Raw genomic sequence first — 12,975 nt, forward strand, 5'->3', positions numbered from 1 at the left:
ATGCAAAAATAAGAACAGGTGCCGAACTGCATTGTCTTTTCCTCACTGAGCTTTCCCTATACCAGTGAAATAACATTCCACTCCAAAAAAATAAAAACCATCATTGTGATGGAAATACTGGAATAAAGATCTTAAGTTTGTTGGACTTTTCACATTGTCTTAGTTTCTTCTAATTTTTGTCATCATCATTTAGTATGGGAGGCATGCCAGTGGATTGCAAAAGCATGCTGGATTTGGGATCAAAGGACTTGGCTTCAGGTTCTGCTACTAGCTTTTCTAAATTAACTTCTCTGGTCCTCAGTTTCCTCATCCATAAAATGAGGAGGTTGGGTCAGATGGTTTTGATCCTAATGTTTGTCATGTCTGCCTCAAAGCATGACATGCTCATTGCAGTTGGTGTGTTGCAGTGGGAATGAACAGGTACCAAGCTTGGAAAGCTGTGATCTGCCCTGTCCCTAAGAGTTTGTTTGGTTCAGACAAATGAGGACAATGAATAGGCAACCAGTAATGGTTTCTCTCCCAAACAAACTTTCATGAAAAGATATCTGTTGACAAAGATGCTGGTGAATCACTTTGTCATCATTTTAAACTGAGACATACTATCTCTTTAAGAAGAGGAAAACTTGAAATATAAATTTGAGACCCATTTTTTCATTTGATTTTTATTCAATAGGTTGAAAATGAACTTTTGTTAATTTTTACTCTTATCAGTGGATGATCTCTCATGAAGGCTTATGTAGAAATCATTGTTAGATGTAGAAGAGATTTCAGAGACCATCAGATCTAATGCCCTCATTTTACAGATGAGGAAACTGAGGCTTGAAGAGGTTTTCATCTGTGCAAGATTACAAGACTTGTTAGTGGTAGACATGGAACTGAAATTCTGATTTCCAGACCGGTGCTCTTGCATGCTGGTGAGAATAATACTGCTAGTTTGTTTTGATTGTTTTTTTGTTGGTCTTTCTTGTCAGAACCAATTGAAATCTCTTTAGAAATAAGATCTTTTATTTATCCTAGTCCCAAGTACATAATGGTGCCATATGCCTTGAAGGCAAAGAGTCGCCAAATGAGTTTAGATCTCTTAATGTGTGCATATTTATGTATATTATGCATATTTTGTATGTACATGTATCTCAAAATAATGGGGTCACAGAATCTTAGAATATATGTCAGTATTCATGTAAGTAAACATACCTATATAACTCTATATCTCTGTAGTATGTTCTCCTATAGTGGGGGTATGTTATGGCATAATGAAGGTCTACTATACATAAAATGCATATAAGATTTTCTGCCCACAGCTACTGTTATGTTTCTGTCATGTCCTAGAGTTCCAAACACAGCGAGATGAAATAGGCAAGGGGAAAAAAAATACGCAAATTTCATTTCAGTATCCACAGCAGCTGGAATGAGCGTCAAACAGATGGGCTTTTCCACCCTGATTATCCTAACCTCCTAAATATAGAAATACGTGCTTTAAAAAAAAAATGTAAATTACCCGAGGGGGTGGTGTAGCACATGCCAGGCAGTGCTAACGAGTGCAAATAGATGTCATTTGCTGACAGATGAATCTCAGCTCCCACTGCTGTATGTTTATTATTTCATTCGTTTTAAATTTTCCTTTATGCCATGCTTATTCTTTCTCCAAATGGAAACTCAAGTTATTTCCCCCCTAAATGGTATTTTAAAAAAATGAGTATGAGTGGGATCATATGTTAAATATAAGCAACCTTAATACTGTGTTATTTAAAATTCCTTCATTTAATAGATGTGTTCCTTAAGCCATCTCGCTTGAGTTGTCAGTTAACATTTATTATGCACCCACTGGGTGTAGAATACCTTTCTAAAAGCCTTGGAGGGCACAGAAAAAAAAAAGAGAAGCCAATCTTTACAAATCTGATTGGGGAGACAAAGTACATGCTTGTGGAAATGATGTAGGGAAACAGCATGGAAACATAGAAACAAACATACTTGTTTATTTTTACTGGCATTATCCACTGTAATGAGTCTCGTAATTTTTCTTTTGGTATAGAATTTCATTAAAATGAATATGTTGCTAGATAGAAAACATTTCCAGTCTCTACGATCTAGAGGATCTACCCTGTTTTTATTTAGTAAATGTAGATTGCTATATATACATTTTTATCCTTGATCCTTTCTTTTTCTAAACCTGAGGATATTTTAATATGTTGTTAGTTTTTGTCTTGATTTGTTTTGATGTTAGTGAGCAGTTTGGGAGTTTTGGTGGATGAGTAGCTTTGATGTTTTGACCTGGTAAAGGGTTAAAGGGGAGTTTGTTGCTTGATGTCCCTGTCACAGCAAGGACTAAATAGCTGTAAATTGTCCAGTTGTGGCTCCAATGTTTTCTTCCTCTGTCAGTCTGTGATACAAATGGCACACACTCAAATTATAGAACACAGCTGTCCAGTCTGGCTGTCAGCAAGGGGCGTGGTGGGTTAAGTGAAGACTACTACTGTGGGAAATTGGTGCTCTGCAGAAGGGTGTCACAATAGGGTGCTGGACTTGGAATCAGGAGCACATGGGATCTTGGGCTGTATTAAAGGATGTGTAAGCTTCCAAGAGCGGGAAGATGATGGTGGCCTCTGCAGTCTGTCCTTGTTAGACCTTGTCTGGATTATTGTGTTCATTTCAAACCCAGTTTAAGAAAGACATTCACAGTCTGGAGAGTACCCAGAGGGGAAGATGACCAGGGTGGTGAAAGACCTTCAGTCATATGAAGACTGAGGAGGACGTGATAGCTGTCTGCAAGTACTTGAAGGGTTATCATATGGAGGACAGATTAGACTTGTTTTGTTTTTTCTCTCCATGCTTTTGCTCTGGTTGTCTTACATTCCTGAAATATCCTCCCTCCTTACTTCCACCTCTTCGAGTTCTTCTCTTCCTTTAAGTCACAGCTCAAGTAATATATTCTGTATAGCTTTCATCTTCCCCCAGCTAATTGTGCCTTCCCTCCCACACTACTTCGTATTGTACTTCTGTATATTTTTATTTATTCACTTTATATTTACGTTGTATACCTTTTTGTATGTATTTATTATCTTCTTCCCATTAGACTGTAAATACTTTGTGAGTACAGATTGCTTCCTTCTTTGTACTTGTATTCCCAGCACTTAGCCCTATGCTTGGCACATAGTAGGTGCTTAATAAGCACTTCTCAACTGATTCTGTTTGACCCCAGAGAATAGTACCAGGAGCAATAGATGGAAGTTCTAATCAGGCAAGTTTAGGTTTGAGGTCAAGAAAAATTTCCTAATAACTAGAGCTGCACAACAATGGAATGGGCTGCCTCAAGAGGTAATGAACTTTTTCTGTCTGAAGGGATGGCCAGTTTCCTTCCAGCTCTCAAACTCTGTGATTCTGTGGGTTTGAATCCTCCCTCCATCACTTACTAGCTGTGTGACCCTGGGCAAGTCACTTACCATTTCTGATCTTCAATTTAGTCATCTGTAAAATGGGGATAGTAATATCTATAAGTGCTTATCTGTGAGACTTGAATGAACTAATGTATGGAAAATATTTTGCAAACCTTAAAGTATTAAATAATGTTATTATCACTTTCCAATTTCCCTAGGAAATCACCATCAGTAACCTATATTGAATTTGCTACAGTAATAGAACCTTGAATATCCTATGGCACCACATTTAACCAATATTTCTAATATTCTCCTATGTTTCCCAGTGGCACAATTTTTAAATTATTTATCCTGAGGTTATAGAATAGCAAAAACCTATTGGATATCACAGTGTTTTGCAGGCATTAAGTGCATTATAAATGTTTTTTCATTCATTCATTCCTTTTATAGAGAGTGCTGTCATATGCATAGGGGTCAGAGGCAATGCTAACTGTATAGAATTACTAATATTGCCTCTACTGAAGTCCTATTCTGAAGATTTCTAAGGCTCTCCCTGCATCTTTCTTTTCCTCTTTCCAAACCTTCTTCCACATAGTTATCAAATTGATATTCCTAAAAATGGGACTGTCCCTATGTTTTCCCTGTTCAAGAAGTTTCAGTGGCTTCCTGTTGCCTTTAGGCTAGAATACAGACTCCTCTGTTGGGCATTTAGAGCCCTTCACAATTAGGAATTAAGTCATCCTTGTAGTTGATTTTGCAAAACTCCTGATATACTCTTTGTTTGAGCTCCTTGTTGCTCTCCATATGTGATATCCCATCTTCCATCTCCATCCATTTGAACCCTTCCTGCTTCAGTTCAGGTTTCAGGTTCTCCTATAAGAACCCTTTCCTATTTATTCTAATTCTTAGCCTCTCCCTCTTCCCCTATTACTTTGTATACATTTTGCATTAACTTATCTTTGCATGTGTTGTTTCTACTAGTAGAATGTAAACTTCTTTAGGGTAGGTATTATTTCATATTTATCTTTGTATTCTCTGTATCTAGCATATAACAGATGCTTACTAAAGGCTTGTTGAGTGACTTGTCATGGAGGGCTTGTGATCATTGATCTAGAGCTGCAAGACCTTCAGTGGTCTGGGGCGTGTTGCCTTGAGGCTGCAGTCTCACACCTCTGGATCCAACATCTTCATGAAGCTATCTGCTGTGATGCCTAGGGGCCACACAGAAACTATTTTGTGATGATGTTTGTTGTAATGTGATTTTTGTCTAAAGTAAAAATTGAATTTGCTAAAGGAAAAAGATTTTGAAGAAGCACATTCCTTTCTTTCATCTCAAGGTAGTTGACTGAGATGTGAAGAAGATCTCCCTAACAACTGTTATTTTGCTACGTACCAAGGTTAGAATAAGAGTTCTCATAAATGTGAGTCAAATATGTAGGACTGGTTTAATTTAATTTTTTTTAATAAACAATTATAGTTACCGTTTCAAAGTGGAAGAAAAAAGCATATGAGAAGTGATGTGACAAAAACATTTTCCTTTATTTTCCTCTCATAATGAGGAAGGGGAGAGGAAATAGGTGAGAGATGAAATGAATGAATATGGGCTTCATTGTTTTATAAGCAAAGAAAACTGAACTCCTGAAAGGTTGTTAGCAATAGAGTGAGACTAAAATCCGGTTGTCTGTCTCTACTTTTTCCACGATGTTGTTGGAGAATTAGTGATCTAGGAACCACAATAAGAGATAATTTTTAGCTTCAGTGAACCATGTAAACTGGAGGAAAAACTGACTATGCCACTTATTTTCATAGTTTGAGAAGTTATTAGAAAGCTTCTCAGAAAGGTCTGGGGAGATGTCTTGGTCAGTATATCTTAATGACAATATGTAGTTGCTTCCATTCCTGTGCCTTCTTATCAGCAATTCTGGGTATTCCAATCCACTGCAATTTCATTTTTTCTGAGTTTGACTTGGAGTCATCGCAGCTCCATCGGGGCAACCCTCAGAGAAGCTCTCTGACAAACTCAGGTGTCAGGTTTGATTATTTTTGTTTAGAGCTGACATGTGTGTATTCTCAAACTGCCCCTACCCTATTGTTCTGGGATAAAGAGGTAATACACCCTAGAAACTAAGGAGCAGTAGCACCATTTGCTTAACCCTTAGCAAGTGATCTAAAGTTTGTATACCTGCTTAAATGAAGGATGTTTTGCGGGCAACCTTTTGTCAAATCAGTGTTCCAAGTACCTTAGGTAGTATTTAGTTATGAAATAAAGTATACTCACAGAATCTTTGAGTTGGAAGAGACCTGACAAGTTATCTAACATCTAGCCCAACCCAATCTGAAGCATGATCCTTTCCCCTTGCAACATCCTTTTACTTATTTTAAAAATTTAAAAATTTACTTTTAAAAAATCATTCATTTAAAACCTTTTTGCATTCCCAATTCTCTCCCTCCCTATCAATTATAGATGTAAAGTCATGCAGAATACATTTCCATATTAACCCCATGAAACATCTTTAACAAGTAGTTATCCAAGCTTCTGCTTGAAGATAGCCAGTGATGGAGAATTTACTGTGGCCTGAGTAAGCCAATTACATTTTTTATGCAGTGCTAATTGTTAGGAGGTTTTCTATTATATTGAACCAGAATCTTCCTTCTTGTAATTGCTATGTGCTCCTCCTAGTTCTGCTTCCTAGTGCCATGAAGAACATGTCACTTGTCGTTTATTAATTCAACAAACATTTAAAATGCCTACTATGAGAGCACTGGGAAGTAATACAGTTTAGATAAGACACAGTTCTTGTTCTCACATACTTTACAAATTTCGCAGAGGCAGACAACAGATAGTTATAACACACAATATCATACAGTGACTGTTACTGAATTGCAAAACAAAATACTGTGTGTTAATAATCCTTCAAATATTTGTAGACACTACTCATGCCCTTCTAAGTCTCTATCCTGGTTCCTTCAATAGAACTTTATATGGCATAGTTTTTAGTGCACTGAGAAAATTGGTTTTCTTCTCTTTTATAGAATTTAGTTGATCAGTACTCTTCTTAAAATATGGCACTCATACATAATCTAGTTGGTCAGTGTTCTTAAAATGTGGCCTAACATCAAATTGGCCTTTTAAGCAGCCATATCATAACTTTTTAAACTTTAAGTCAGCAAAAGCCTAGGCCTTCTTCCTTCCTGTAAACTGCTATTGTTATAGCTTCCTCTTCCCTATTTCAGTTCATTATTTTATACCAAATAAAACTTTACATTGATTAGTCTTAAAAGTTGGTCTTGTGAACATGATTTATTAACATGACAGTTTAGTGTAATCCTGCATGTGTGGTAGATGTTAGTAAGAAGTCAGGTTTTCTTTTTCTCATTTTTCCAGTGAGACTATGCATAGGTATTGCTGAGCTATATTTCCATAATCTACCAACTTCAAATGTAGTCCATGTCTCCATTTTTAGCCTTATCTATCTTGAAAAGAGGGAAGGTTGGAAACCACAGCTTTTTGACCATAAATGTGGGGCTGAGATCCGATAGCATTCTGGTGCTGTCAGGATATAACCCAGAAGAACCAGAAGGCCAGGACATTTTGAATTGAGATAATTCAGAGGGCCCTTAGAACTGCATTATTCTGTACTTGAATCATCCAGTGGGGCTTGACACTTGCCAGGACTATGAGCACAGACCTATTAGGGGAGGTAAAACTTATCAATATAAGTCCAGGTAATTGATCTCAGAACCAAACAGAACCTGGCTATCCCTTCCAAGAGGGCAGGAGTGAGGTGGAGTTTGGCCTTGATCTCCAATTAGTCACTGAAGCTGGTGATATGAGTAACAGAAGAAGATACAAATCACTCTGAAGAAGTATTATGGTTTAAGACAAGTCAAAGAACTACATGAAGAAGAAGAGAGTAATACCACAAGAATTACAAAAAAAGCATAATAAAAATATTGTGATCGCAAGAACTATAACAGTAAGTAGAAGAAATGAAGCAAGAGATAAGAAGTGAATTTATGAGACAAATAAAAGCTATGGAAGAAAGAAGTGGAAGGAAAATAGTTCACATTAGAAGGAGGAAAACCTTCCCAAAGTAACAAATTTCCGGAAAATTAGAATAGAGCAAAGAGAGATAAGAAGAAATAGTAGGACAAAATAAAAAGATTAAAAAATAGAAGAAAAATATTTTTGGTAGTAGAACTGTCAAAGATCTGATCTGGATTCTATCAAACACAACCAATCCAGAAAATAGGTCAAGGAAAGATAATTGAAGAACTATTAGATTGCTTGAAAATCATGAACATATAAAAAACCTGGACACCATATTTCAAGAAATAGTAAATGAAAACTGCCAAGATCTGTTAGATCTAGAAGGAAAAGTGAAAATAGAATCTGCCTGTCACCTCCAGAAAGAAATTTCAAAGTGAAGACTCCTAGGAATATCATATTCCAAATGCAGAATTTCTAGGTCTAAGATATACTGCAAGCACTCCCAAAGTAATAGTTAAAGTACTTCAGTAAGAATCACACAGGACTTGGCAGCTATAACTATAAAAGAGAGAAAATATTGGACTATAATATTCCAATAGGCAAAATATAAAGGTTTATAACCATGAATAACTTAACCTGAAAAACTGAATATGATCCCACAGGGAAAAAATGGATTTGTAATGGAATAGAAGGTTTTCAAGAAGTACTGATGTAAAGATTAGAGATGAGTAGATACATTGAAATCCAAGCACATGAATCAACCTAGAAAGGTAATTACATTGTTAACTTATGATGAAGTATGTACATTCCAATAGAATGGACAAGAATCCCTTCAGAACTCTGATATTCAAATGTCATAGAGGGTGTAGGGGTGGTTTTGTTCTGTTTTGATGGTCTTAAGAGAAGAAATGGACTACAATATTTAAGAAATAAAGAAGGGAGTAACACTATTTCTCATAATTGAAATGTTCAAGAAGAATAAGAGTAAGACTATACCAACATGGAGGAAAGGACTAGAGGGCCAACCATCTCATAAACCTTACACTTACTTGAACTATACAAATGAAAGTTAAACTTGCATTGTCACACACAAACATACACATGTGCAATACTCAACAGAGAAATTGGCAGGGGTACAGAGAAGGAGAAGAAGAAGATTAAGAGGGAGGGTAGCATTGGAGAAGGAATAGTCATAAATAAAACAAAGTTAAAATGGGAAGGGAAGGCCAAAAGGAAAGAAGGATTAAGAACTAGTGATCATGGTCTGAGTGAGGAGAATAGGAAATCATTTCAATTATAGAATATTCTGTTATGTATTGATGGCATTCTTTCACTTTCACTACCTTCTTTGTAAAGAGGTGGTAGAAAATGAAGAGAGGAAAAAATGTAAAAGGATATGATGGATCATAAATGTGAAAGGCATTAATTTAACCTGCTCCCCCCCCCCCCCCCAAATCAAGAGGATAGTAGAATAAATTAGAAAGGAGAACCCATCAATATATTTTTTTTGCAAGAAACAGACTTGAAACAACTTGAAAAAACAAGAAAATTAGAAAATTAGCAAATGAAAAAACTCAAACAACAGAAGAGAAATTTTGAAAATCAAAGAAGACATTATCAAAATTGAAAGCAAAAAAGACCGATTTAGTTGATAAATAAATCTAGAGGTGGTTTAAAAAACCCAACAAAATATGTAAATGATTATCTAATGTGATTTTAAAAGAAAGGAAAACCAAAATGCTAAAAGTAAAGATAAAGAATTCACGGCAAATAAAGAGGAAGTAAAAGGAAATTATTAGAAATGATTATATGTCAATAGACTGTGAGAGCTTAAGTGAAATGGATAAATAGAAAAAGCAAAATATCCATATTAACATCACGGAATAGTGAATTTAATAACTCATCTCAGAAAAAGAAATTAAACAAGCCATTAAAAAAAGCGAACAATAATACTACAACTTTGGAAGGGTGATAACAACCTCCAGGACCAGATGGATTTAAAAGTGAGTTCTATCAAAACATTCAGAGAACGGTTAATTTTTATATTATATAAACTCTTTCTAAAAAAATTAGAAAAGATGATATCCTAACAAATTCCATTCATGACAGATATATTATCTATCTAAAGTGGTTAGAGACAAAATTGAGAAAGAAAACTATAGTCCAATTTCCTTAGTGAATATTGATGCAAAATATTTAAAAAACATTAGGAAAGCGGCTCTACTAGTATAGTAAAAGCTTCTATATTATGACCAAGTTTATTTGTAACAGGAATGCAGGGTTACTTCAATATTAGGAAAGCTGTAATCAAAATGTATTATATTAATAATGAAAATAGTAAAAATTATATTTCATATTATAGATACAGAAAAAGCATATGAAAAATAAATAATTCATTTTTGTTTAAAAAATTGAAGAGCAGAGGAATAAATTAATCTTTCCTTAATCTAGTAAAAAGTATTTATCTAACTCTGAGCAAACATTAGATATAGGTAAAAAATATTAGAGGTCTTTCCAATAAGATCATAGGTAAAGAAAGGATGGTTATCATTATCATTGTTGTTCATTATAGCTCTAGGAATGCTGAAGTCAATTAAAAAAATTTAGGAAAGAAGCATAGGCAAAAACAAAACAAAATGATCACTTTTTACAGATACTATTATAGTCTGCTTAGAGAACTGTAGAGATTCAACTAACAATTCAAACAATAACTCAGCAAAATAGGATATATCATCAGTTTTTCTATATATTATCAACAGATCCTATCTGCAAATGATAGAAAGGGAAATTCCATTTAAAATAACTATAGATTATATAAAATATTCAGGAGTCAACTTACCAGCTTTTTATTTTACAAAACTATAAATAGTCCAGAAATAAAAAGACTAAGTAATTGGAGATATACAAATTGCTCATGGTGGGGTTCTACCATTGTAAAGACTATGACTGGATTGGAGAGTTGTCATTCTTCACTACTCTTTTTGACTTGGTTCATCTCTGATCAGATGGTGCTTCATTAGCTTCTGGATGGCCAAAGATTTCAGGTCTGCATATATTATGTAGGTTAGGACTGTTTTGGAATAGTAGGTTTGTTTTCATATATCACTGTGTCCTTATAGCACCATCCCCTAATTTTTACTTTAAGATTAGAGCAGAGGTATTTTGGGGGTATTGGGAGTCAGAAGACAAGGGATTTTTCTGTGTTGCCAAATAGATGGCATGTTGCATAGCAGCTGCCATCGGTTTAGTTATGTCCCTACTTATGGAAGTAAGGCAAGGGTACTTAATATTGCAATGAAATTAGTAGGTTCCTTTATTCAGTTAAATGATTTGTTTTGAATACTCACTTATGTGCTGTGGAGAATACGAAGATAAAACATTCTCAAGATATTGATAGTCTATCAGGAGAAATGAGATGGGTACACAAAAATCTGTAAATAGCAAAGGCCATGTGAGTTCAATGTTTTTATCAGTGACTGGGGTAAAGGCATAGATGATATCCTATTCAGATTTGCAGATGGTACAAAGTCAAGAGAGATCACTAACACCGTAGCTGATAGAATCAGAATCCTAAAAAGTCTTGACACATAGAATGATGGGTCAAATTGAATGAAATGAAATTTCTGCCCCTCCCCCCACCTAAAATGCCACTCTTTCCTGACCTCTACATCTCATAATCTTAGTATATTTTAGGGTTCAGCCCAGGTATCATCTCCTAGGGGAAACTTTTCTAGTTCCCTGCTCAGTACTTAGTGCCCTTGCTCTCCTGATTGTTTGTATTTCATTATGTATATGGTCACATCCCCTCATTCCTTGTTATGTAGTAGGTACTTAATAACCATTTGTTGAATTGAAATCAATTTTACATTTGTGCTAAAAAAAAATTCTTCAAAAGTAGAGAATGGTGGACACTGGCTAGGAAATAGTGGTAGTGAAAGAGATCTGCGGATTACAGTGAATTTCAAGATTAGTATGTGTCAGCAGTCTGACATAGAATCCAAAAAAGGGAGTGCCATATGAGGGTACATTAATAGAGGGAGATAAATGAGGGAGATAATAGCCCTGGTTAGGGCTATTTCTGTTGTGTTCTGTTATAGATACCACATTTTAGGAAAATCACAACACAAGCCCTTCACAGCCTAGCCTCATCCTATATTTCTAGTCTACTAATACCTCACTCCCTCAATATATACTCTTCAATCCAGTGACAACGGCTTCCTGGTTGTTCCACAAATAATATACTCCATCTTGGCTCTGGCATTTTCTAGAACTGTCTTCTATGACTGAAATGCTTTCTTTCTTCTATTGCAACTACTGACCTCCCTGACTTCCTTTAAGTCCCAACTAAAATCCCACCCTCTACAGAAAGCCTTTCCCAATCACTCTTAATTCCAGCACATTCCCTTCTTTAATTATTTCCTATTTATCCTATGTAACTTGCTTTGAATATATTTGTATATTTTCTCCCCTATTAGATTGTAAGTTCCTTGAGGGCAGGGACTATCTTTTGCCTCTTTTTGCATTCCCAATGCTTAGCACAGTCCCTGGCACATGGTAGACACTTACTAAATGTTTTATGGATAGATTGATTGAAGCTGGAACACCATCATAAGAAAATGAACAATATGGTGAGAAACTGGTGAGAAACTCAGAGAACAGGCCGTAGGAGGATGATTGACCAAATTGGTCCTGTTTAGTCTGGAGAAAAGGAGACTTGAGGGGACACAAGCTTATTTCTTTCAAGCAAGTGAAAAGGAGAAGGATTAAATTCCTCCCTTCCTTGGCCTCAGCAATTTTTTCATATGATAGCTATTGCAAAAGAGACAAACTGAAGCTTAAAGTAAGGAGAGATTCCCTTACAAGAGCTATTCAAGAGTGAAATAGGTTTCTCCTCATTGGAGGTCTTCAAATGGTGGTTTGAAGACATTTGTTGGGGGTGTCTATAAAGCTTTCTCAGTCAGAAGGAGGCTGATGGGGCTATACCTCTCACAGAACCTTTCCATCTCATATTCACAGAATCATTAAGTCTCAGAGTGAAAAGCACCTCAAAAGTCATCTGGTTCCATACCTGAGTAGGAATCAAAGTGCCTGTGTAGCATGCCCAAGGCATGATTATCCATCTTTGACTGAAGGGCTCTAGTGAAGGGAACTAGTCTATTCTACTTCTAGGTAGCTATAATTGTTAGGAAGTTTTTTCTAAGATCAAGTCTAAATTACCTTAATGTAATTACCATTCATTCCTTCTAGTTCTGCCCTCTGGGGTCAAATAGAAGAAATGTAATCCTTCTTCCCTCTGACAGCCCTTTATATTTCCAAAGATGACTCTTGTGTTCCACCTCTCCCCAACCTTTCAAATTTGGAATGACCTTAGTGGTCATCAAATCCAACAGTATAGTAGCATTCCTAAACCAAACTGCATGAAAGATATACCGTTATCCCTTCTACATTTTGATTTTCCCCATGGTGGTTTCAATATATTGTAGGTCACCATAAGAAATTAAATGGAAATTTTTTGGGAGTTTTGAGATGACATGCAAAGCCAGCAGATGATGCAGAAAAATACTTGACCCAAATTTTACAGTAAAGTACTGTAAATACCCCATAAAAGAA

The 12,975-nt window shown here is 35.7% G+C and overlaps 1 protein-coding gene across 2 annotated transcripts in view; it reads left to right on the plus strand.

Moving 5' to 3' along the window:
* The window catches only part of IGSF11 (immunoglobulin superfamily member 11), a 194,225-nt gene that overhangs the window by 25,062 nt on the left and 156,188 nt on the right, over positions 1–12,975 (plus strand). The gene's annotated exons all lie outside the window — the stretch shown is intronic.

This window comes from Notamacropus eugenii, chromosome 5, assembly GCF_028372415.1.
Source record: "Notamacropus eugenii isolate mMacEug1 chromosome 5, mMacEug1.pri_v2, whole genome shotgun sequence".
Classification (NCBI taxonomy): domain Eukaryota; kingdom Metazoa; phylum Chordata; class Mammalia; order Diprotodontia; family Macropodidae; genus Notamacropus; species Notamacropus eugenii.